Source organism: Lolium perenne, chromosome 2, assembly GCF_019359855.2.
Source record: "Lolium perenne isolate Kyuss_39 chromosome 2, Kyuss_2.0, whole genome shotgun sequence".
NCBI lineage: Eukaryota > Viridiplantae > Streptophyta > Magnoliopsida > Poales > Poaceae > Lolium > Lolium perenne.
The window spans coordinates 202,350,944-202,378,235 of record NC_067245.2 but is presented as its reverse complement, the minus strand read 5'-3'; positions in this window follow the sequence as shown (position 1 = coordinate 202,378,235).

Below are 27,292 nucleotides of genomic sequence, written 5' to 3'. Positions count from 1 at the left end.
CAAAAAATTTATGTCAGAATTTTTTGACATTTTTAAAATTGTTTTTTAATTATTTTGTATAATGGGAGCATTTGCTCCTATGAGCCAAAACGCCACCTCCGTCAGTTCACCTATTTCTCTCCATCTCAAGAAGCAAACACTTGTGTGAACTGTGCATTGATTCCTACATACTTGCATATTGCACTTGTTATATTACTTTACATTGACAATATCCATGAGATATACATGTTATAAGTTGAAAGCAACTGCTGAAACTTAATCTTCCTTTCTGTTGCTTCAATGCCTTTACTTTGAATTATTGTTTTATGAGTTAACACTTATGCAAGACTTATTGATGCTTGTCTTGAAGTACTATTCATGAAAAGTCTTTGTTTTATGATTCATTTGTTTACTCATGTTATTTACCATTGTTTTGATCGCTGCATTCATTACATGTGCTTACAATAGGATGATCAAGGTTATGATGGCATGTCACTCCAGAAATTATCTTTGTTATCGTTTACCTGCTCGGGACGAGCAGGAACTAAGCTTGGGGATGCTGATACGTCTCCGACGTATCGATAATTTCTTATGTTCCATGCCACATTATTGATGATATCTACATGTTTTATACATACTTTATGTCGTATTTATGCATTTTCCGGCACTAACCTATTAACGAGATGCCGAAGAGCCAGTTGCTGTTTTCTGCTGTTTTTGGTTTCAGAAATCCTAGTAAGGAAATATTCTCGGAACTGGACGAAATCAACGCCCAGGGGCCTATTTTCACACGAAGCTTCCAGAAGACCGAAGAGGATACGAAGTGGGGCCACGAGGTGGCCAGACACCAGGGCGGCGCGGCCTGGGCCTTGGCCGCGCCGGCCTGTCGTGTGGGGCCCTCGTGTGGCCCTCTGACCTATCTCCTCCGCCTATTAAAGCCTTCGTCGCGAAACCCCCAGTACCGGGAGCCACGATACGGAAAACCTTCCAGAGACGCCGCCGCCGCCAATCCCATCTCGGGGGATTCAGGAGATCGCCTCCGGCACCCTGCCGGAGAGGGGAATCATCTCCCGGAGGACTCTTCACCGCGATGGTCGCCTCCGGAGTGATGAGTGAGTAGTTCACCCCTGGACTATGGGTTCATAGCAGTAGCTAGATGGTCGTCTTCTCCTAATTATGCTTCATTGTCGGGTCTTGTGAGCTGCCTAACATGATCAAGATCATCTATCTGTAATGCTATATGTTGTGTTTGTTGGGATCCGATGGATAGAGAATACTATGCTATGTTGATTATCAATCTATTACCTATGTGTTGTTTATGATCTTGCATGCTCTCCGTTATTAGTAGAGGCTCTGGCCAAGTTTTTACTCTTAACTCCAAGAGGGAGTATTTATGCTCGATAGTGGGTTCATGCCTCCATTAAATGCAGGACGGTGTGAGAAAGTTCTAAGGTTGTGGATGTGCTGTTGCCACTAGGGATAAAACATCGATGCTATGTCCGAGGATGTAGTTATTGATTACATTACGCACCATACTTAATGCAATTGTCTGTTGTTTTCAACTTAATACTGGAAAGGGTTCGGATGATAACCTGAAGGTGGACTTTTTAGGCATAGATGCATGCTGGATAGCGGTCTATGTACTTTGTCGTAATGCCCAATTAAATCTCACAATACTCATCATATCATGTATGTGCATGGTCATGCCCTCTTTATTTGTCAATTGCCCAACTGTAATTTGTTCACCCAACATGCTATTTATCTTATGGGAGAGACACCTCTAGTGAACTGTGGACCCCGGTCCATTCTTTTAATCGAATACAATCTACTGCAATACTTGTTCTACTGTTTTCTGCAAACAATCATCATCCACACTATACATCTAATCCTTTGTTACAGCAAGCCGGTGAGATTGACAACCTCACTGTTTCGTTGGGGCAAAGTACTTTGGTTGTGTCGTGCAGGTTCCACGTTGGCGCCGGAATCCCTAGTGTTGCGCCGCACTACATCTCGCCGCCATCAACCTTCAACGTGCTTCTTGGCTCCTACTGGTTCGATAAACCTTGGTTTCTTACTGAGGGAAAACTTGCCGCTGTACGCATCACACCTTCCTCTTGGGGTTCCCAACGGACGCGTGCTGTACGCGTATCACGTACCTCATCAATCAGCGACCTGAAAGTTCTATGGCTCAAGCTCACCGGGGCGCCTTAGAAAGTCTCGCAATATTAGGACACAACCTGGTCCCGCGGAAGGAATAGACCACGTTACAGGCCAGTGGATCAAAGCATCGCTCGAGGGATGCTCTAGATGAAATCACCCACAGCAGAATCGATAAAGCAAGACGACGACGCGCCGCTAGGGAGGAATACGACAGTGATACCTCAGATGAAAGCCAGGAGAACGACGGCGAGCTAAGGGGGGGGGGGCTATTTCTTAAGCTACAAGATCCGCGAGGCGATGCCGCCCAAAAAGTTCAAACCCACCCCCACCGACGCCGCCAAATACGATGGACAGCAGGAGCCGAGGTCTTGGATAGACGATTACTTACAAATTGTAATCCTACACAAGGGAAATCAGTTTGCAGCAATGCAGTGCTTGGAGCTTTACCTGAAGGATTCGGCACGAGCTTGGTTGAGAGGCCTGCCGAAAGGTTCCATCAAATCATGGGACGATCTAGTGGACGCTTTCGTTGCCAATTTCCAAGCGACATACAAAAGGCCTGTCGGGATCGAGGAATTACGGCATTGCCAACAGAAGCAGAAGGAGTCGATGCGCGCCTACATCGGGAGATTCACCAAGCTCCTAAACGCTGCCGAAGATGTCTCTGTCGACAGAGCAATCGATGCTTTCAGCGACGGCATCCGACGTGAAACCTACATAGAGGAGCTTGGGCGCAAGAAGCCAAAAAACTATAACCAAGTTAATGGAAATCGCCAACAGCTGGGCTGATGGCGAGGACAATGTACGAAAGCCTCGACAGCGCAGTGACGACGAAGACGACGATCAGCCGAAGCACGACTCGGGTGGACGAAGGATCGCCGTAAGAAAAGAAAAGACCACAGTTACGACGACAGTAACCTGGTAGCTGCGGGATACTCCGATCGACAGGACGATCGGTACGACAGACGAGATGATCGACAGGACGGCGATCAGAACAACTCTGGAAATCGCGGCAGTTACAAACCACGACCATAGAGGACTCCCGAGCTACCCTTTGCGGAACAGATAAATGCTCCCTGCTACCTGCATTCATACGTCGACTCAAAAGACAACAAGACTAAGTCAAGTCATCTGCTCAGAGATTGTCGACAGTTCATCGAAATGCAGAAGCTCATCCAGCAGCAACAACAGCCAACACCACCACCACCACCTCCACCTCAGCACCAGGTCCAGCAGGCTCAGCCTCACAACCCCAACGAGTCGTTTCCACCACCACGCGGGCAGATGAGCATGATCCATAGGACATGGGTTTAGAGAAGGGAAATGAAGAAGCTCACCCGAGAAATTAATTTGGCAGAAAGCATCATGGCCAACATCCCCGAGTATGTCGAGTGGTCATCTCAGAGCATTACGTTCAGCAGAGCGGATCACCCGATGATAATACCGAAACCAGGACACGCTGCCTTAGTAGTTGAGGCGCAAATTGGAGGGTTCAAGATGAGCAAAGTCTTCATGGATGGCGGAAGTGGACTAAACCTGATATTCGTCGACACAATCAGAAGTATGGGGATCACTATGATGATGCTAGAAGAGACAGACACCTGTTTTCATGGGATTCTCCCCACTTCACCGGCGTACTCCCTTGATAAAGTTTACCTGAATGTCGTATTGGCAAGCCCGACAACTTCAGGAAGGAAAAGATCGAGTTTGAAGTCATGAGCTGGGAATCGCAGTACGACGCTATACTCGGAAGACCAGCTTATGCCAAGTTCATGGCTGTGCCGCATTACGCATACCTCAAGCTGAAAATGCCTGGGAGCAATGGGACAAACATCACAGTCTATGGAAGTTTCTCACGCTCAGACAATTGTGACCGTGACTTTCAGAGGATCGCTGCGAAGTTTGGGATAAAACAGGAAATCATCGATCTTCCTTCCAAGTCATCGGCACACGATAACAAGGAAGACGAACGCGTCAGGGGGACGAAGAAGAAGCCAGCCGATCTTGCCCTAGAAGTTTCGACAGTAAAAGCTTCGGCAGTTGATGGCACAACAGTCATAGAAGAAAGCAAGACACTGGCAATCACCGCCGAGACTCCTGGTGAAATCAACGACGCTCCCAAAATCGCCGACGCGATGGACAAGCCAGAAGATAAGAAGAACCCTTCCCTTGCTTAAGCGGATGGATAGTATTTAGTTTTTTCCTTTCTTTCCAACAGGGCTCCCCCTTTTCGCCCCTTAGTTCCATGCTTACTTTATTAATGAGAACTTAAGTTTTGGTTCCTTGAAAAGCATTGCAGTAATTCGGAGCACCCGAACCACATCAACGTAAACCTTGCTTGCGCCCCTAGGCGAACGTTGGTGCGACGAAGTACGCGGCAAAAGATTGTACTCCGAAAAAGCCTCTGAAACTACGAGTGCTAAAGGATGCAAAACCAATGAGGACACTTCCCTTTCCCTCTGCTATAGATGCCTCTACGAGCGCCGTAAATAGCAAGAGTCAGGAAATACGTATATAAATGACTCACGTTCGATACTTCACTTATGGAAGCATCAAGGGACGACGGAGTCATCGGCAGAGCTAGTGCTACCAATATATTCGGGAGCTTCTGTCAGGACATACATCGGTTGAAGGCAAAGTTGCACATACAACGGGTTTAGCAAGACCCGCAACACAAGTTGATCACTCAGATAATTTGCTGACCAACAAATATACATACGCTTAAAACGAGTAAACCAGATTTGCTCCACCCAAACGTGTCAACGACATTAACACGGTAAAACTGCATATATATGCATCTACCGATAGTTTTACATCTTACTAACTCAAACACTTGGGTATAGAAAGTAATCAAGTATTCTATTCACAAAAAGAACTTAATCATGAATTATCTTTGTGGAAGTTCTTTCTCTTCAGATGCCTTCGAAGCCTCCTCAAGCCTGTCAACAATGATATTGGAAGGCAGTCCCACCTTCGGATACAACGGCCCCAAATCGCCCGCCGCATTGGCAATTGCTAGCAGGTCTGCCGAAGGATAACACGCGAGCACAAGGGCAAGTGTGAGTCTCGCTCCTGCAAATACCTGAGCTCGAACCAAATCTCGGATTAATCATAGCAACTTTAGTCACCAGAAGTCTAGAGCTAGGTCGCGGTAGCACTTAGCCTCTCGACGAGATCACAGCCAAAACCTTCGGCACCCCATTGTAACCCAATATTCTCATAATCAAGATCAGACAGGCAGGACGTAAGGGTTTTACCTCATCGAGGGCCCCGAACCTGGGTAAATTGCTCTCCCTGCTTGTCTGTTCACCGATGTCTCGTGTCAGCCTACAGGATTCCATCAACCCTAAGCCCCCATCGGAGGGCATTTGCCGCCGGCGAAACTTGCCAATGTATTTGGCACACGCGGGAACATTTAATCGCCGATGGCAGTCCTCGACGGGACGTAAAACGCCATTAATGACCTTGACGCTGTCTTCGCTAAAAAAATACGTCTGCACCGCTGGAGATACCCCGACTCAAACGGTCGCCTGGGCCGCATGGCGTCCGCGGACCGATTCAACCGGATATAATCGGATATTTCGAACGTCCGAAATGCGTATGCCCGTTAAAGATTCCCTTAGTTTGGCGATTTGTGCTCTCCGTTCTCGATCGGAGAAGATCGAGCTATATATATATCTAGCTCTCCCGGTCCACCGATCCCATTCCTCGGAGGAACATGCTACAGTGCAGGGCGCGGTACGGTCTGTAACCAATCGAGAGAAGTACGCGACGGTGTCTAGCTACCAGCCACAAGGATGGGGCAAAGAATGCTTGGGTAGCCATGCCGCGGCCGGCGAGCGATGTATGCCCTCCGTGGGTCAAAAAATGCATCTCGAACCAGGTACAACGGCCTGACGGATAGTGACCGGCTATTCGCGGAGACGCAAATCTGGTCTAAATATGGGTCTTGTATGCCTCTATATGGACGCGTCGAATGTCCGCTCGCGTCTAACGGATGTTTCGTCGGGCCGCTGATGGCGCGTGACGGTGATGGAGTATTGATTCCTTCCCGACGATGGCACCAACAAAGCTGCTTGTGACGGTAAAGCACACGTCCGTTGGGAACCCCAAAAGGAAGGTGTGATATGTACAACAGCAAGTTTTCCCTCAGTAAGAAACCAAGGTTTATCGAACCAGTAGGAGATGAAGGCCACGTGAAGGTTGTTGGTGAACGAGTGTAGTGCGGCGCAACATCAAGGATTCCGGCGCCAACGTGGAACCTGCACAACACAATCAAAATACTTTGCCCCAACTTAACAGTGAGGTTGTCAATCTCACCGGCTTGCTGAAAACAAAGGATTAAACGTATGGTGTGGAGAATGATGTTTGCTTGCAAAGAACAACAGAGAGCAATGATTGCAGTAGGTTGTATTTCACATGTAAAAGAATGGCCCGGGGTCCACAGTTCACTAGTGGTGTCTCTCCAATAAGATAAATAACATGTTGGGTGAACAAATTACAGTTGGACAATTGACAAATAGAGAGGGCCTAACAATGCACATACATATCATGATGACTACTATGAGATTTACTTACGGCATTACGACAAAGAACATAGACCGTCATCCAGCATGCATCTATGCCTAAAAAGTCCACCTTCAGGTTAGCATCTGCACCCCTTCCAGTATTAAGTTGCAAACAACAGACTATTGCATTAAGTACTGTGCGTAATGTAAACAACACATCCACAACCTTAGAACTTTCTGTCAGTGTCCCAGATTCAATGGAGGCATGAACCCACTATCTAGCATAAATACTCCCTCTTGGAGTTACAAGTATCAACTTGGCCAGAGCCTCTACTAGCAACGGAGAGCATGCAAGATCATAAACAACACATATATGATAGATCGATAATCAACTTGACATAGTATTCCATATTCATCGGATCCCAACAAACACAACATGTAGCATTACAATAAGATGATCTTGATCATGATAGGCAGCTCACAAGATCTAAACATGATGGCACAATAGGAGAAGACAACCATCTAGCTACTGCTATGGACCCATAGTCCAAGGATGAACTACTCACGCATCAGTCCGGAGGTGGGCATGGTGATGTAGAGCCCTCCGGTGATGATTCCCCTCTTCGGCATGGTGCCGGAGGAGATCTTCAGAATCCCCCGAGATGGGATTGACGGCGGCGGTGTCTCAGTAACTTCAATTGTATTTTGGCTCTCGGTACTAGGGTTTTCCGATACAAAGGAATATATAGGCGAAGAGGCAGCGTTGGGGGAGCCAGGGGGTGGGCTCCCCACACCTGGGCGTGCCAGGGGTGGGCCGCGCCGCCCTATGGGGTGGCCCCCCTGCTGGCCGCCTCCGACTCTTCTTCGATATTCTGGAACCCTCCGTGGAAAATAGAGCCGTGGGCTTTTGTTTCGTCCAATGCCGAGAATATTTATGTGTAAGATTTCTGAAACCAAAAACAGCAGAAAACAGGAAAGGGAGCTTCGGCATCTTGTTAATAGGTTAGTACCGTAAAATGCATAAAAATGATATAAAGTATGAATAAAACATGTAGGTTTTGTCATAAAACTAGCATGGAACATAAGAAATTATAGATACGTTGGAGACGTATCAAGCATCCCCAAGCTTAGTTCCTACTCACCCTCGAGTAGGTAAACGATAAAAAGAATAATTTCTGAAGTGACATGCTACCAACATGATCTTGATCAATACTATTGTAAAGCATTTGAGATGAATGAAGTGACTCAAAGCAATGGTCTATAGTTTGCTAACAAAAAGATAATGACTAAACAACTGAATCATATAGCAAAGACTTTTCATGAATAGTACTTTCAAGACAAGCATCAAAAAGTCTTGCATAAGAGTTAACTCATAAAGCAATAGATTATTAATAGAAGGTTTTGAAGCAACACAAAGGAAGATTTAAGTTTCAGCAATTGCTTTCAACTTTCAACATATATATCTCATGGATAATTGTCAACACAAAGTAATATGATGAGTGCAATAAGAAAGCATGTAAGAATCAATGCACACAGTTGACAAAGTGTTTGCTTCTAAGATAGAAGGAAGTAGGTAAACTGACTCAACATAAAGTAAAAGAAAGGCCCTTCGCAGACGGAAGCAGGGATTAAATCATGTGCTAGAGCTTTTCAAGTTTTGAAATCATATATAGAGCATAAAAGTAAAGTTTTGAGAGGTGTTTGTTGTTGTCAACGAATGGTAGTGGGCACTCTAACCCCCTTGTCAAATAGACTTTCAAAGAGCGGCTCCCATGAAGGACGTTATCATCCCTCTTCTCTTTTGTTTACACATGTACTTTAGTTTTATTTATGGATGACACTCCTCCCAACTTTTTTCTTTCACAAGCCATGGCTAACCGAATCCTCGGGTGCCTTCCAACATTTCACATACCATGGAGGAGTGTCTATTTGCAAAATTAAGTTGCTTACTGATGAATCAGGGCAAAACATGTGAAGAGAATTATTAATGAAAGTTAATTAATTGGGGTTGGGAACCCCGTTGCCACCTCTTTTTGCAAAATTATTGGATAAGCGGATGAAGCCACTAGTCCATTGGTGAAAGTCTGCCCAACAAGATTGAAAGATAAAACACCACATACTTCCTCATGAGCTATAAAACATTGACACAAATAAGGAGTAATAAAGTTTTGAATTGTTTAAAGGTAGCACATGAAGTATTTACTTGGAATGGCAGAAAAATACCACATAGTAGGTAGTTATGGTGGACACACATGGCATAGGTTTTGGCTCAAGAATTTGGATGCACGAGAAGCATTCCCTCTCAGTACAAGGCTTTGGATAGCAAGGTTGTTTGAAGCAAACACAAGTATGAACCGGTACATCAAAACTTACATAAGAACATATTGCAAGCATTATAAGACTCTACACTGTCTTCCTTGTTGCTCAAACACTTTTACCAAAAAATATCTAGACCTTAGAGAGACCAATCATGCAAACCAAATTTCAACAAGCTCTACGGTAGTTCTCCACTAATAGGTTTAAACTACATGATGCAAGAGCTTAAACATGATCCACTTGAGAGCTCAAAACAATTACCAAGTATCAAATTATTCAAGACAATATACCAATTACCACATGAAGCATTTTCTGTTTCCAACCAAATAGCAATAAATGCAGCAGCTTTCAACTTTTTCCATGAACATTAAAAGTAAAACGAAGAACACCAGTGTTCATATGAAAAAGCGGAGCGTGTCTCTCTCGCACACAAGGATTGCTAGGATCCGATTTTATTCAGAGAATGAAAATAACAAAACAAAAATAAAAACACACATATGCTCCAAGTAAAGCACATAAGATGTGATGGAATAAAAATATAGTTTCACTAGAGGTGACCTGATAAGTTGTTGATGAAGAAGGGGATGCCTTGGGCATCCCCAAGCTTAGATGCTTGAGTCTTCTTGAAATATGCATGGATGAACCACGGGGGCATCCCCAAGCTTAGACTTTTCACTCTTCTTTATCATATTATATCATCGTCCTCTCTTGATCCTTGAAAACTTCCTTCACACCAAACTCAAAATAATCTCATTAGAGTGTATAATCAAAAATTCACATGTTCAGCAAGGACACAATCATTCCCAACACTTCTGGACATTACCCAAGGTTACTGAAATTTAATGGAGCAAAGAAACCCACTCAAACACAGTAAAAGAGGCAATGCGAAATAAAAGGCAGAATCTGTCAAAACAGAACAGTCCGTAAAGACAAATTTTTTAGAGGCACTTAACATGCTCAAATGGAAAAGCTCAAATTGAATGAAAGTTGCGTACATATCTTAGGATTACTCATGATTTTTTTCAAGATTTTACGATTTTCCTACAGAGAGAACAACGCAAAACCGTGACAGATAGAAATATGTTTCTGTGCAGAAATCCAAATCAAGTATCAACTTTCTATCAAAGACTTTACTTCGCACAACAATGCAATAAAGTAAAGATAGAAAGGTATTGCTACACTAGTAACAAGCACCTTGACTCAAATATAAAACAAAAATTGCTGTAGTAAAATAATGGGTTGTCTCCCATAAGCGCTTTTCTTTAACGCCTTTCAGCTAGACGCAGAAAGTGAAAATCAAGTAACATCAAGAGAAGAAGCATCAACATCATAATTTGTTCTAATAATAGAATCAAAAGGCAACTTCATTATTTTTCTAGGGAAGTGTTCCATACCTTTCTTAAGAGGGAATTGATATTTAATATTTCCTTCTTTCATATCAATAATAGCACCAACGGTTCGAAGAAAGGGTCTTCCCAAAATAATAGGACAAGATGCATTGCATTCAATATCCAAAACAACAAAATCAACGGGGACAAGGTTATTGTTAACCGTAATGTGAACATTGTCAATCCTACCCAAAGATTTCTTTATAGAATTATCAGCAGGATTAACATCCAAATAACAATATTCCAAAGGTGGCAAGTCAAGCATATCATAAAGTTTCTTAGGCATAACAGAAATACTTGCACCTAGATCACATAAAGCATTACAATCAAAATAATTGACCTTCATTTTAATGATGGGCTCCCAACCATCTTCCAACTTCCTAGAAATAGAAGCTTCAAGTTTTAATTCCTCTTCTCTAGCTTTAATGAGAGCATTTGTAATATGTTTTGTAAAGGCCAAGTTTATAGCACTAGCATTAGGACTTCTAGCAAGTTTTTGAAAGAACTTAATAACTTCAGAGATATGAAAATTATCAAAATAAAAATCATTATGATCTAAAGCAATGGGACCATTGTCCCCAACACTTTGAAAAATTTCAGCACTTTTATCACAAACAGTTTCAGCAGTTTTAGGCAATTTTGCACGCTTTGTAGTAGAAGTAGAAACATTGCCAACACCAATTATTTTACCATTGATAGTAGGGGGTTTAGCAACATGTGAAGCATCAACATTACTAGTGGTGGTAATAGTCCAAACTTTAGCTACATTATTCTCTTTAGCAAGTTTTTCTTCTCTTTCCCACCTAGCATGCAATTCAGCCATCATTCTAATATTGTCGTTAATTCGAACTTGGATAGCATTTTCTGTAGTAAATGACTTAATATCTTTAGTTTTATTATGCATAACTTTTAGTTTTAAAATATCAACATCAGCAGCAAGACTATCAACCTTAGAAGCAAGAATATCAATTTTACCAAGTTTTTCCTCAACAGATTTGTTAAAAGCAGTTTGTGTACTAATAAATTCTTTAAGCATGACTTAAAAACCAGAGGGTACACTCTTACTATTGTTGTAAGAATTACCATAAGAATTACCATAACCATTACCATTATTAGAAGGATATAGCCTATAGTTGTTGCCAAAATTATTCCTATAAGCATTGTTGTTGAAATTATTATTTTTAATGAAGTTCACATCAACATGCTCTTCTTGAGCAACTGCTGCTTGTGACGGTAAAGCACACATCCGTTGGGAACCCCAAGAGGAAGGTATGATGCGTACAACGGCAAGTTTTTCCCTCAGTAAGAAACCAAGGTTATCGAACCAGTAGGAGTCAAGAAGCACGTTGAAGGTTGATGGCGGCGGAGTGTAGTGCAGCGCAACACCAGGGATTCCGGCGCCAACGTGGAACCTGCACAACACAACCAAGATACTTTGCCCCAACTTAACAGTGAGGTTGTCAATCTCACCGGCTTGCTGTAACAAAGGATTAGATGTATAGTGTGGATGTTGATGTTTGCAGAAAACAGTAGAATGAGTATTGCAGTAGATTGTACTCGATGTTAAAGAATGGACCGGGGTCCACAGTTCACTAGTGGTGTCTCTCCCATAAGATAAATAGCATGTTGGGTGAACAAATTACAGTTGGGCAATTGACAAATAAAGAGGGCATGACCATGCACATACATGTTATGATGAGTAGTGTGAAATTCAATTGGGCATTACGACAAAGTACATAGACCGCTATCCAGCATGCATCTATGCCTAAAAAGTCCACCTTCAGGTTATCATCCGAACCCCCTCCAGTATTAAGTTGCAAACAACAGACAATTGCATTAAGTATGGTGCGTAATGTAATCAACAAATACATCCTTAGACATAGCATTGATGTTTTATCCCTAGTGGCAACAGCACATCCACAACCTTAGAACTTTCTGTCACTGTCCCAGATTTAATGGAGGCATGAACCCACTATCGAGCATAAATACTCCCTCTTGGAGTTACAAGTAACGACTTGGCCAGAGCATCTACTAATAACGGAGAGCATGCAAGATCATAAACAACACATAGATGATAGATTGATAATCAACATAACATAGCGTTCATGATTCATCGGATCCCAACAAACGCAACATGTAGCATTACAAATAGAATATCTTGATCATGTTAGGCAGCTCACAAGATCCAACAATGATAGCACAATTAGGAGAAGACGACCATCTAGCTACTGCTATGGACCCATAGTCCAAGGGTGAACTACTCACACATCAATCCGGAGGCGATCATGGCGATGAAGGGTCCTCCGCGAGATGATTCCCCTCTCCGGCAGGGTGCCGGAGGCGATCTCCTGAATCCCCCGAGATGGGATTGGCGGCGGCGGCGTCTCTGGAAGGTTTTCCGTATCGTGGCTCTTGGTACTGGAACTATTATCGATGAAGGCTTAAGTAGGCGGAAAGGTAGGTTTAGGGGCGACGTGAGGGCCCCACATGCTAGGGCCGCGCGGCCCAAGCCCTGGCCGCGCCGCCCTGTTATGTGGGTGCCTCGTCGCCCCACTTCGTATCTCCTCCGGACTTCTGGAAGCTTCGTGGAAAAATAAGATCCTGGGCGTTGATTTTATCCAATTCCGAGAATATCTCCTTACTAGGATTTCTGAAACCAAAAACAGCAGAAAACAACAACTGGCTCTTTGGCATCTCGTTAATAGGTTAGTGCCGGAAAATGCATAAATATGACATAAAGTATGTATAAAACATGTGAGTATCATCAATAAAGTAGCATGGAACATAAGAAATTATAGATACGTTTGAGACGTATCAAGCATCCCCAAGCTTAGTTCCTACTCATCCCGAGTAGGTAAACGATAACAAAGATAATTTCTGAAGTGACATGCTATCATAATCTTGATCAATACCATTTGTAAGCATATGTAATGAATGCAGCGATCCAAAGCAATGGTAAAGACAATGAGTAAACAATTGAATCATATAGCAAAGACTTTTCATGAATAGTACTTTCAAGACAAGCATCAATAAGTCTTGCATAAGAGTTAACTCATAAAGCAATAAATTCATAGTAAAGGCATTGAAGCAACACAAAGGAAGATTAAGTTTCAGCGGTTGCTTTCAACTTGTAACATGTATATCTCATGGATAGTTGTCAATACAGAGTAATATGATGAATGCAAATATGCAAGTATGTAAGAATCAATGAACAGTTAACACAAGTGTTTGCTTCTTGAGATGGGAGGAAATAGGTAAACTAACTCAACATAAAAGTAGAAGAAAGGCCCTTCGAAGAGGGAAGCATTGATTGCTATATTTGTGCTAGAGCTTTTATTTTGAAAACAAGAAACAATTTTGTCAACAGTAGTAATAAAGCATATGTATTATGTAAATTATATCCTATAAGTTGCAAGCCTCATGCATAGATTACCAATAGTGCCCGCACCTTGTCCTAATTAGCTCGGATTACCTGGATTATCACTGCAATACATATGTTTTAACCAAGTATCACAAAGGGGTACCTCTATGCCGCCTGTACAAAGGTCTAAGGAGAAAGCTCGCATTGGATTTCTCGCTTTTAATTATTCTCAACTTAGACATCCATACCGGGACAACATAGACAACAGATAATGGGCTCCTCTTTAATGCATAAGCATTCAACAACAAATAATATTCTCATAAGAGATTGAGGATTGTTGTCCAAAACTGAAACTTCCACCATGGATCATGGCTTTAGTTAGCGGCCCGATGTTCTTCTCTAACAATATGCATGCTCAAACCATTCAACTCATGGTAAATCGCCCTTACTTCAGACAAGACGAACATGCATAGCAACTCACATGATATTCAACAAAGGGTAGTTGATGGCGTCCCCAGGAACATGGTTATCGCACAATAAGCAATTTAATAAGAAATAAGATACATAAGTACATATTCAATACCACAATAGTTTTTAGGCTATTTGTCCCATGAGCTATATATTGCAAAGACAAAGAATAGAAATTTAAAGGTAGCACTCAAGCAATTTACTTTGGAATGGCAGAGAAATACCATGTAGTAGGTAGGTATGGTGGACACAAATGGCATAGTATTTGGCTCAAGGATTTGGATGCACGAGAAGTAATCCCTCTCAATACAAGGCTTAGGCTAGCAAGGTTATTTGAAGCAAACACAAGTATGAACCGGTACAGCAAAACTCACATAAAAACATATTGCAAGCATTATAAGACTCTACACCGTCTTCCTTGTTGTTCAAACCCTTACTAGAAAATATCTAGACCTTAGAGAGACCAATCATGCAAACCAAATTTTAGCAAGCTCTATGTATTTCTTCACTAATAGGTGCAAAGTATATGATGCAAGAGCTTAAACATGATCCTTATGAGCACAACAATTGCCAAGTATCAAATTATTCAAGACATTCTACCAATTACCACATGTAGCATTTCCCGTTTCCAACCTTATAACAATTAATGAAGCAGTTTCAACCTTCGCCATGAATATTATGAGTAAAGCCTACGGACATATTTGTCCATATGCAACAGCGGAGCGTGTCTCTCTCCCACACAATGAATGCTAGGATCCAACTTTATTCAAACAAAACAAAAACAAAAATATACAGACGCTCCAAGTAAAGCACATAAGATGTGATGGAATAAAAATATAGTTTCACTAGAGGAACCTGATAATGTTGTCGATGAAGAAGGGGATGCCTTGGGCATCCCCAAGCTTAGATGCTTGAGTCTTCTTGAAATATGCATGGATGAACCACCGGGGCATCCTCAAGCTTAGAGATTTCACTCTCCTTGATCATATTGTATCATCCTCCTCTCTTGATCCTTGAAAACTTCCTCCACACCAAACTCAAAACAACTCATTAGAGGGTTAGTGCATAATCAAAATTCACATGTTCAGAGGTGACATAATCATTCTTAACACTTCTGGACATTTTACAAAGCTACTGAAAGTTAATGGAATAAAGAAATCCATCAAGCATAGCAAAACAGGCAATGTGAAATAAAAGGCAGAATCTGTCAAAACAGAACAGTCCGTAAAGACGAATTTTTAAGGTGCACTAGACTTGCTCAGATGAAAATGCTCAAATTGAATGAAAGTTGCATACATATCTGAGGATCACTCACGTAAATTGGCAGAATTTTCTGAGTTACCTACAGAGAATTCAACCCAAATTCGTGAAAGCAAAAAATCTGTTTCTGCGCAGTAATCCAAATCTAGTATGAACCTTACTATCAAAGACTTTACTTGGCACAACAGTGCAACAAAATTAAGATAAGAAGAGGTTGCTACAGTAGTAACAACTTCCAAGACTCAAATATAAAACAAAAATGCTGTAGTAAAATAATGGGTTGTCTCCCATAAGCGCTTTTCTTTAACGCCTTTCAGCTAGGCGCAGAAAGTGTGTATCAAGTATTATCAAGAGACGAAGCATCAACATCATAATTTGTTCTAATAATAGAATCAAAAGGTAACTTCATTCTCTTTCTAGGGAAGTGTTCCATACCTTTATTGAGAGGAAATTGATATTTAATATTACCTTCCTTCATATCAATAATAGCACCAACAGTTCGAAGAAAAGGTCTTCCCAATATAATGGGACAAGAGGCATTGCATTCAATATCCAAGACAACAAAATCAACGGGGACAAGGTTATTGTTAACCGTAATGCGAACATTATCAACCCTCCCCAAAGGTTTCTTTGTAGAGTTATCAGCAAGATTAACATCCAAATAACAATTTTTCAATGGTGGCAAGTCAAGCATATTATAGATTTTCCTAGGCATAACGGAAATACTTGCACCAAGATCACATAAAGCATTACAATCAAAATCATTGACCTTCATCTTAATGATGGGCTCCCAACCATCCTCTAACTTCCTAGGAATAGAAGTTTCAAGTTTTAGTTTCTCTTCTCTAGCTTTTATGAGAGCATTTGTAATATGTTTTGTAAAGGCCAAATTTATAGCACTAGCATTAGGAGTTTTAGCAAGTTTTTGTAAGAACTTTATAACTTCGAAGATATGACAATAATCAAAATCTAAACCATTATGATCTAAAGCAATGGGATCATTATCCCAAACATTAGAAAAAATTTCAGCAGTTTTATCACATGCAGTTTCAGCAGTTTTAGCAGTTTCAGGCAGTTTTTCACGCTTTGCATTAGAAGTAGAAACATTGCCAACACCAATTCTTTTACCATTGATAGTAGGAGGTGCAGCAACATGTGAAGCATTAGCATTACTAGTGGTGGTAATAGTCCAAACTTTAGCTACATTGTCTTTAGCATCTTCTTCTTTTTCCCACCTAGCACGCAATTCGGCCATCAATCTTATATTCTCATTAATTCTAACTTGGATGGCGTTTGCTGTAGAAAATGACTTAATATCTTTATTTTCATTAGGCATAACTTTCGATTTTAAAAGATCAACATCAGCAGCAAGACTATCAACTTTAGAAGCAAGTATATCAATTTTCCCAAGCTTTTTTTCAACAGATTTGTTAAAAGCAGTTTTTGTACTAATAAATTCTTTAAGCATGGCTTCAAGTCCAGGGGGTGTATTCCTATTATTGTTGTAAGAATTACCATAAGAATTACCATAACCATTACTATTATTATAAGAATATGGCCTATAGTTGTTACTAGAATTGTTCTGATAAGCATTGTTGTTGAAATTATTATTTTTAATGAAGTTAACATCAACATGTTCTTCTTGAGCAACCAATGAAGCTAACGGAACATTATTAGGATCAACATTTGTCCTACCATTCACAAGCATAGACATAATAGCATCAATCTTATCACTCAAGGAGGAGGTTTCTTCGATAGAATTTACCTTCTTACCTTGTGGAGCTCTTTCCGTGTGCCATTCAGAGTAATTAATCATCATATTATCAAGAAGCTTTGTTGCGTCGCCTAGAGTGATGGACATAAAAGTACCTCCAGCAGCTGAATCCAATAGGTTCCGTGAAGAAAAATTCAGTCCTGCATAAAAGGTTTGGATGATCATCCAAGTAGTCAGTCCATGGGTTGGGCAGTTTTTAACCAAAGATTTCATTCTTTCCCATGCTTGGGCAACATGCTCATTATCCAATTGTTTAAAATTCATTATGCTACTTCTCAGAGATATAATTTTAGCAGGAGGATAATATCTACCAATGAAAGCATCCTTACATTTAGTCCATGAATCAATACTATTCTTAGGCAGAGATAGCAACCAATCTTTAGCTCTTCCTCTTAATGAGAAAGGAAACAATTTTAATTTTATAATGTCACCATCTACATCCTTATACTTTTGCATTTCACATAGTTCAACAAAATTATTAAGATGGGCAGCAGCATCATCAGAACTAACACCAGAAAATTGCTCTCTCATAACAAGATTTAGTAAAGCAGGTTTAATTTCAAAGAATTCTGCTGTAGTAGCAGGTGGAGCAATAGGTGTGCATAAGAAATCATTATTATTTGTGGTTGTGAAGTCACACAACTTAGTATTTTCAGGAGTACCCATTTTAGCAATAGTAAATAAAACAAACTAGATAAAGTAAATGCAAGTAACTAATTTTTGTGTGTTTTTAATATGGCAAACAAGACAGTAAATAAAGTAAAGCTAGCAACTAATTTTTTTGTGTTTTGTTTTAGTGCAGCAAACAAAGTAGTAAATAAAATAAAGCAAGACAAAAACAAAGTAAAGAGATTGGAAGTGGAGACTCCCCTTGCAGCGTGTCTTGATCTCCCCGGCAACGGCGCCAGAAAAAGCCTTGCTGCTTGTGACGGTAAAGCACACGTCCGTTGGGAACCCCAAGAGGAAGGTATGATGCGTACAGCGGCAAGTTTTTCCCTCAGTAAGAAACCAAGGTTATCGAATCAGTAGGAGTCAAGAAGCACGTTGAAGGTTGATGGCGGCGGAGTGTAGTGCGGCATAACACCAGGGATTCCGGCGCCAACGTGGAACCTGCACAACACAACCAAGATACTTTGCCCCAACTTAACAGTGAGGTTGTCAATCTCACCGGCTTGCTGTAACAAAGGATTAGATGTATAGTGTGGATGATGATGTTTGCAGAAAACAGTAGAACGAGTATTGCAGTAGATTGTATTCGATGTTAAAGAATGGACCGGGGTCCACAGTTCACTAGTGGTGTCTCTCCCATAAGATAAATAGCATGTTGGGTGAACAAATTACAGTTGGACAATTGACAAATAAAGAGGGCATGACCATGCACATACATGTTATGATGAGTAGTGTGAAATTCAATTGGGCATTACGACAAAGTACATAGATCGCTATCCAGCATGCATCTCTGCCTAAAAAGTCCACCTTCAGGTTATCATCCGAACCCCCTCCAGTATTAAGTTGCAAACAATAGACAATTGCATTAAGTATGGTGCGTAATGTAATAAACAAATACATCCTTAGACATAGCATTGATGTTTTATCCCTAGTGGCAACAACACATCCACAACCTTAGAACTTTACATCCTTTGTCCCAGATTTAATGGAGGCATGAACCCACTACCGAGCATAAATACTCCCTCTTGGAGTTACAAGTAACGACTTGGCCAGAGCCTCTACTAATAACGGAGAGCATGCAAGATCATAAACAACACATAGATGATAGATTGATAATCAACATAACATAGCATTCATTATTCATCGGATCCCAACAAACGCAACATGTAGCATTACAAATAGATGATCTTGATCATGTTAGGCAGCTCACAAGATCCAACAATGATAGCACAATTAGGAGAAGACGACCATCTAGCTACTGCTATGGACCCATAGTCCAGGGGTGAACTACTCACACATCAATCCGGAGGCGATCATGGCGATGAAGAGTCCTCCGGGAGATGATTCCCCTCTCCGGCAGGGTGCCGGAGGCGATCTCATGAATCCCCCGAGATGGGATTGGCGGCGGCGGCGTCTCTGGAAGGTTTTCCGTATCGTGGCTCTCGGTACTGGAACTATTATCGACGAAGGCTTAAGTAGGCGGAAAGGTAGGTTTAGGGGCGACGCGAGGGCCCCACACACTAGGGCCGCGCGGCCCAAGCCCTGGCCGTGCCGCCCTGTTGTGTGGGCACCTCGTCGCCCCACTTCGTATCTCCTCCGGACTTCTGGAAGCTTCGTGGAAAAATAAGATCCTGGGCGTTGATTTCGTCCAATTCCGAGAATATCTCCTTACTAGGATTTCTGAAACCAAAAACAGCACAAAACATCAACTGGCTCTTCGGCACCTCGTTAATAGGTTAGTGCCGGAAAATGCATAAATATGACATAAAGTATGTATAAAACATGAGAGTATCATCAATAAAGTAGCATGGAACATAAGAAATTATAGATACGTTTGAGACGTATCAGCAACCAATGAAGCTAAAGGAACATTATTAGGATCAACATGAGATTTACCATTAACAAGCATAGACATAATAACATCAATCTTATCACTCAAGGAGGAGGTTTCTTCAACAGAATTTACCTTCTTACCTTGAGGGGTCCTTTTAGTCTGCCATTCAGAGTAGTTGATCATCATATCATCAAGAAGCTTTGTTGCAGCACCCAAAGTAATGGCCATAAAAGTACCTCCAGCAGCTGAATCCAATAGGTTCCTTGAAGAAAAATTTAATCCTGCATAAAAGGTTTGGATGATCATCCAAGTAGTTAGTCCATGGGTAGGGCAATTCTTTACCAAAGATTTCATTCTCTCCCATGCTTGGGCAACATGTTCACTATCCAATTGCTTAAAATTTATAATGCTACTTCTCAAAGATATAATTTTAGCAGGAGGATAATATCTTCCAATGAAAGCATCTTTACATTTAGTCCATGAATCAATGCTATTTTTAGGCAAAGATAGCAACCAATCTTTAGCTCTTCCTCTTAAGGAGAAAGGAAACAATTTCAGTTTTATAATATCCCCATCTACATCCTTATACTTTTGCATTTCACAAAGTTCAAAAAATTATTAAGATGGGCAGCAACATCATCAGTACTAACACCCGAAAATTGCTCTCTCATAACAAGATTTAGTAAAGCAGGTTTAATTTCATAAAATTCTGCTGTAGAAGCAGGTGGAGCAATAGGAGTCATATAAAATCATTATTATTTGTGCTAGTGAAGTCACACAACTTAGTGTTCTCAGGAGTACTCATTTTAGCAATAATAAAAATAAATAAAGCTATACCGATGTAAACAAGTAACTAATTTTTTTGTGTTTTTTATATAAAGAAAGCAAACAAGACAGAAAATAAAATAAAGCAAGACAATAAACAAAGTAAAGAGATTGGGTGTGAGAGACTCCCCTTGCAGCGTGTCTTGATCTCCCCGGCAACGGCGCCAGAAAAAGTGTTTGATGGCGCGTGACGGTGATGGAGTATTGATTCCTTCCTGACGATGGCACCAACAAAGCTGCTTGTGACGGTAAAGCACACGTCCGTTGGGAACCCCAAGAGGAAGGTGTGATGCGTACAACAGCAAGTTTTCCGTCAGTAAGAAACCAAGGTTTATCGAACCAGTAGGAGATGAAGGCCACGTGAAGGTTGTTGGTGAAGGAGTGTTGTGCGGCGCAGCACCAGGGATTCCGGCGCTAACATGGAACCTGCACAACACAATCAAAATACTTTGGCCCAACTTAACAGTGAGGTTGTCAATCTCACCGGCTTGCTGAAAACAAAGGATTAAACATATGATGTGGAGAATGACGTTTGCTCGCAAAGAACAACAGAGAACAATGATTGTAGTAGGTTGTATTTCAGATGTAAAAGAATGAACCGGGGTCCACAGTTCACTAGTGGTGTCTCTCCAATAAGATAAATAACATGTTGGGTGAACAAATTACAGTTGGGCAATTGACAAATAGAGAGGGCCTAACAATGCACATACATATCATGATGACTACTATGAGATCTACTTACGGCATTACGACAAAGAACATAGACCGTCATCCAGCATGCATCTATGCCTAAAAATTCCACCTTCGGGTTAGCATCCGCACCCCTTCTAGTATTAAGTTACAAATAACAGACAATTGCATTAAGTATTGTGCGTAATGTAAACAATACAAATATCCTTAGAAAAAGCATTGATGTTTTATCCCTAGTGGCAACAACACATCCACAACCTTAGAACTTTCTGTCACTGTCCCAGATTCAATGGAGGCATGAACCCACTATCTAGCATAAATACTCCCTCTTGGAGTTACAAGTATCAACTTGGCCAGAGCCTCTACTAGCAACGAGGAGCATGCAAGATCATAAACAACACATATATGATAGATCGATAATCAACTTGACATAGTATTCCATATTCATCGGATCCCAACAAACACAACATGTAGCATTACAATAAGATGATCTTGATCATGATAGGCAGCTCCCAAGATCTAAACATGATGGCACAATAGGAGAAGACAACCATCTAGCTACTGCTATGGACCCATAGTCCAAGGATGAACTACTCACGCATCAGTCCGGAGGCGGGCATGGTGATGTAGAGCCCTCTGGTGATGATTCCCCTCTCCGGCAGGGTGCCGGAGGAGATCTTCAGAATCCCCCGAGATGGGATTGACGGCGGCGGCGTGTCAGTAACTTTTCTCGTATTTTGGCTCTCGGTACTAGGGTTTTCCGATACGAAGGAATATATAGGCGAAGAGGCAGCGTCGGGGGAGCCAGGGGGTGGGCTCCCCACACCTGGGCGCGCCAGGGGGGTGGGCAGTGCTGCCCTATGGGGTGGCCCCCCTGCTGGCCGCCTCCGACTCTTTTTCGATGTTCTGGAACCCTCCGTGGAAAATAGGGCCGTGGGATTTTGTTTCGTCCAATTCCGAGAATATTTCCTGTGTAAGATTTCTGAAACCAAAAAACAGCAGAAAACAGAACTGGCGCTTCGGCATCTTGTTAATAGGTTAGTACCGGAAAATGCATAAAAATGATATAAAGTATGAATAAAACATGTAGGTATTGTCATAAAACTAGCATGGAACATAAGAAATTATAGATACGTTGGAGACGTATTAAGCATCCCCAAGCTTAGTTCCTACTCACCCTCGAGTAGGTAAACGATAAAAAGAATAATTTCTGAAGTGACAAGCTACCAACATGATCTTGATCAATACTATTGTAAAGCATATGAGATGAATGAAGTGACTCAAAGCAATGGTCTATAGTTTGCTAACAAAAAGATAATGACTAAACAACTGAATCATATAGCAAAGACTTTTCATGAATAGTACTTTCAAGACAAGCATCAAAAAGTCTTGCATAAGAGTTAACACATAAAGCAATAGATTCTTAATAGAAGGTTTTGAAGCAACACAAAGGAATATTTAAGTTTCAGCAATTGCTTTCAACTTTCAACATGTATATCTCATGGATAATTGTCAACACAAAGTAATATGATGAGTGCAATAAGCAAGCATGTAAGAATCAATGCACACAGTTGACACAAGTGTTTGCTTCTAAGATAGAAGGAAGTAGGTAAACTGGCTCAACATAAAGTAAAAGAAAGACCCTTCGCAGACGGAAGCAGGGATTAAATCATGTGCTAGAGCTTTTCAAGTTTTGAAATCATATATAGAGCATAAAAGTAAAGTTTTGAGATGTGTTTGTTGTTGTCAACGAATGGTAGTGGACACTCTAACCCCCTTGTCAAACAGACTTTCAAAGAGCGGCTCCCATGAAGGACGTTATCATCCCTCTTCTCTTTTGTTTACACATGTACTTTAGTTTTATTTATGGATGACACTCCTCCCAACCTTTTTCTTTCACAAGCCATAGCTAACCGAATCCTCGGGTGCCTTCCAACATTTCACATACCATGGAGGAGTGTCTATTTGCAAAATTAAGTTGCTTACTCATGAATCAGGGCAAAACATATGAAGAGAATTATTAATGAAAGTTAATTAATTGGGGCTGGGAACCCCGTTGCCAGCTCTTTTTGTAAAATTATTGGATAAGCGGATGAAGCCACTAGTCCATTGGTGAAAGTCTGCCCAACAAGATTGAAAGATAAAACACCACATACTTCCTCATGAGCTATAAAACATTGACACAAATAAGGAGTAATAAAGTTTTGAATTGTTTAAAGGTAGCACATGAAGTATTTACTTGGAATGGCATGGATAAGCGCGCACCCATGAGTTTCTCGATCGTGTGGAGAGAAATAAATTGTTTTTTTCCGGTGGTGGTGGATCGATGCGTGGGCGCGCAATGCATGCCATGAGTTTCTCGTGCTGCTCCTTTCCGCGCGTCCCGTCGTCTGCACTCCGAGTAAGTAATCTGAGCTACGTGCGTCGAGGTGCAGGAGATACTTTGCACACGCAAGCACGCCCACGACAGATGACGTACGCGTGCTTGATCACCGGAATCTATGGCGGTTTCTACGCCCAGATGATTTGGATTATCACTCTCCTTCGTTGCTTTCTTTCTTATTATCTGGCGGAAATTCATCTTGGCTCCCAGGAGCATTTGCTCCCGGATTTTTGGGGAGCAAATTTTGTTTTTTAAAATTTTTCAAAAAATTCTGAAAAAAATCATGCACGTACCTGACTATGGCACGCACCACCTTGTGAAATGTCGCTGCGAAATATCATTGTATGCATCCTGGGCAGAAATGACAAATTTCCAGATCTGAGATTCATACTTTTGGATCTCATTTCATGTCAGAAATTTGTTATTTTTGTCCAGGGCGCATACGATGACATTTTGCAAAGAAATTTTACACGGTGGTGCGTGTCATGGTCAGGTACATGCATGATTTTTTTTCGGATTTTTTTGATAAGTTTTCAATTTATTTTAATTTTTCGAAAGAATCGGGAGCAAATGCTCCCGGGAGCCAAATCGCCGCTCCCGTTTTTCCACAATATCTGTTTCGATAGATCAGAATCTATGGACCTCCAGATACCCAGCTGTTTCGGAATCTCTTGCTGCTGGGCTGCTTGCGATCGTCCACCTGTCCAAGGAACAAAAAAAATTTAAAAGAAAATTTCATTCTGTTTTTTTCTCAATCTGAAATTATGAATCCTTTCATGTGCATATTTCCCAGTTCTCCCACTCTAGACGTACCTTTTACTATAGGAGCCACAGTAGTTTTGATTATCTTCGTATGACAATTTTCTCTAGTTAAGTGACCGAAGATATGTGATGGTTTGTAGTGATTGAGAAGCGTTATATATTAGCATGATATATAATGCTTCTCAATCACTGGAACGCTCACACATGCGGAGGCGTGATTTAGGATAACACTTGTTGTGGGTATACTTCATGAGTGTACCATCGACAGTGCCTAGATCCGGCAAGCCCGGATGGCCCACAGACGGTGATGTGGCATGTGGTCCATCGGGCGGCCCAGTTGCTGTTGATCATGAAGGATGAAGTCCAACCCAGGATTGGGAAGCCGGATCCTAACCGACCTTCGGAGGAGGCTGGATCCGTGAAGGCCCATGAGGAACCCGGATCCAGTACGACGTAGATGGAAGGCGGATCCTTGACGTACACGCAAGACATTGTACCGTAGTTAGGCAACCTGTAATCCGGTTAGAACTCTCCATGTAAAGCCTAGATCTGTGCGACTTTATAAGTCGGATCCCGGGAGCCCTAGAGGCACGACCACAACTCATTGTAACAACGCGAAAGCGCCCAGATAATTCCAGACAAGCAGCAGTAGGCCTTGCCATCGTGCAGGTGTTCCGAAGCTGGGTAAATCGCGTACCACCGTCCCGTGTGCACTCCGCCCTATGGCCCCTACTTCTTCTCCCCTCGTGAGGATCCCTCCTCCGAGGCACCGTCGAATAGGCAACGACAGTTGGCGCCCACCGTGGGGCCAGTGGCGTCTGGAGGCCGAAACCGGGAGGGTTCCGCCATGGGAAGCTACGACGACTCCATCGCTGTGGGGCGTGTTCTTTACGCCGGAAACTTTCCGATCGTCCCTCAGGACGAGTGCTGGATTCCGGCTAGGACCAACCCCTTCAAGCTCTCCATCATCCCAATTGACGGCATTCACATCTTCATCGGAGAAACCGTCGATTCCGACGGGAACGCAATGGTAAGTAACGCGGACGCGACCGCCGCTGAGCAGGACGCAGTCGCGAAGATCCGATCTGAGATGCTGGAGCTTCCTAGCGAAGATTCCGCCTTAGATCTGGAAAAATCAAAACCCACCCTATCCGCCCCTGAGCAGGAAATAAAGGTGGAAGACAAATGCAGATCCGCCTGGGTCTCCCAGGTGTTAGAGAAGCAAAGCTGTCACTTCGTGCACTTCTTAGCCCATACCGCAGGAGCCGCCCCTCAAGAAGTCGGAGCTAGCCCCATGCAGGTTGAGGCATGATACGCGTACAACACGCGTCCGTTGGGAATCCCAAGAGGAAGGTGTGATGCGTACAACCGCAAGTTTTCCCTCAGTAAGAAAACAAGGTTTATCGAACCAGTAGGAGCCAAGAAGCATGTTGAAGGTTGATGGCGGCGGAGTGTAGTGCGGCACAACACCAGGGATTCCGGCGCCAACGTGGAACCTGCACAACACAACCAAGATACTTTGTCCCAACGTAACAGTGAGGTTGTCAATCTCACCGGCTTGCTGTAACAAAGGATTAGATGTATAGTGTGGATGATGATTGTTGCAGAAAACAGTAGAACGAGTATTGCAATTGATTGTATTCGATGTAAAAGAATGGACCGGGGTCCACAGTTCACTAGTGGTGTCTCTCCGATAAGAATAAGCATGTTGGGTGAACAAATTACAGTTGGGCAATTGACAAATAAAGAGGGCATGACCATGCACATACATGTTATGATGAGTATTGTGAGATTTAATTGGGCATTACGACAAAGTACATAGACCGTTATCCAGCATGCATCTATGCCTAAAAAGTCCACCTTCAGGTTATCATCCGAACCCCCTCCAGTATTAAGTTGCAAACAACAGACAATTGCATTAAGTATGGTGCGTAATGTAATCAACGAATATATCCTTAGACATAGCATTGGTGTTTTATCCCTAGTGGCAACAGCACATCCACAACCTTAGAGGTTTCTGTCACTCCCCCAGATTTAATGGAGACATGAACCCACTATCGAGCATAAATACTCCCTCTTGGAGTTACAAGCAAAAACTTGGCCAGAGCCTCTACTAGCAATGGAGAGCATGCAAGATCATAAACAACACATAGATGATATTGATAATCAACATAACATAGCATTCACTTATTCATCGGATCCCAACAAACACAAAATGTAGCATTACAGATAGATGATCTTGATCATGTTAGGCAGCTCACAAGATCCAACAATGATAACACAATTAGGAGAAGACGACCATCTAGCTACTACTATGGACCCATAGTCCAGGGGCGAACTACTCACTCATCACTCCGGAGGCGACCATGGCGGTGAAGAGTCCTCCGGGAGATGATTCCCCTCTCCGGCAGGGTGCCGAAGGCGATCTCCTGAATCCCCCGAGATGGGATTGGCGGCGGCGGCGTCTCTGGAAGGTTTTCCGTATCGTGGCTCTCGGTACTGGAGTTATTCTCGACGAAGGCTTAAGTAGGCGGAAGGGTAGGTCAGGGGGCGCCACGAGGGGCCCACACCACAGGCCGGCGCGGCCAGGGCTTGGGCCGCGCCGCCCTGGTGTGGCATCGCCTCGTCGCCCCACTTCGTTTTCTCTCCGGACTTCTGGAAGCTTCGTGGAAAAATAAGATCCTGGGCGTTGATTTCGTCCAATTCCGAGAATATTTCCTTACTAGGATTTCTGAAACCAAAAACAGCATGAAACAAAGAATCGGCTCTTCGGCATCTCGTTAATAGGTTAGTGCCGGAAAATGCATAAATATGACATAAAGTATGTATAAAACATGTAGATATCATCAATAAAGTAGCATGGAACATAAGAAATTATCGATACGTTGGAGACGTATCAGCATCCCCAAGCTTAG